The sequence below is a fragment of the Arachis hypogaea genome, chromosome 6 (assembly GCF_003086295.3).
Source record: "Arachis hypogaea cultivar Tifrunner chromosome 6, arahy.Tifrunner.gnm2.J5K5, whole genome shotgun sequence".
In the NCBI taxonomy this organism is placed as follows: domain Eukaryota; kingdom Viridiplantae; phylum Streptophyta; class Magnoliopsida; order Fabales; family Fabaceae; genus Arachis; species Arachis hypogaea.
In genome coordinates, this window is record NC_092041.1 from 41,439,201 (window position 1) to 41,440,040 (window position 840).

General features: G+C 43.3%; 1 non-coding gene across 1 annotated transcript; it reads right to left on the minus strand.

Annotated features, from left to right (window-relative positions):
* Positions 1-356: 356 nt before the first annotated feature.
* On the minus strand, positions 357-460 carry LOC112699596 (small nucleolar RNA R71). The gene has a single exon (XR_003152541.1). It is a non-coding gene; the product is annotated as a small nucleolar RNA R71 (small nucleolar RNA).
* Between the last annotated feature and the right edge of the window lie 380 nt (positions 461-840).

Sequence of the window (840 nt, forward strand, 5' to 3'; positions counted from 1 at the left end):
GTTCATACATAAACCCAACCTCTGGGAATTGTGGTAGCAGCATTCAGAGACCACCCATTCAGGCCAACAATTTTGAACTCAAACCACAGCTAATATCACTGGTGGAGGATCATTGTTCATTTGGTGGGAGTGCTAATGAAGATCCAAACCAACATCTCACAAAATTCCTGAGAATTTGCGACACTGTGAAGTCCAATGGAGTCCCGGAAGATGCCTATAAACTGCTCTTGTTCCCATTTTCACTTAGGGACAAGGCAGCTAAGTGGCTGGAATCATTCCCAAGGGGAAGCCTAACAACCTGGGATGAGGTGGAAAGCAAGTTTCTGGCACGTTTCTACCCCCCACAAAAGGTCAATAGGCTTCGATCTGAGGTTCAGACTTTTAGACAACAAGATGGTGAAACTCTCTACGAGGCATGGGAGAGGTTCAAGGATTTGACAAGGAAATGCCCACCAGACATGTTCCATAACTGGGTGCAATTACATATTTTCTATGATGGACTTTCTTATGAATCAAGGAAGGACTGGTCGATTAAGCTAGATGATGCTCTTTGGGCATATAGGACAGCTTTCAAAACACCAATTGGAATGTCTCCTTACCAACTAGTATATGGAAAAGCTTGCCATTTGCCACTGGAGTTGGAGCACAAGGCATTCTGGGCCTTGAAACTCTTGAACTTGGACAGCAAAGCTGCTGGAGAAAGAAGGATGTTGCAAATTCAAGAGTTGGAAGAATTCAGAGCTGAAGCTTATGAGAATGCCAAAATTTACAAAGAAAGAGCAAAGAAGAAGCATGACAGCAACATAGCCTCAAGGAAATTTGAAGAGGGACAAAAAGTAT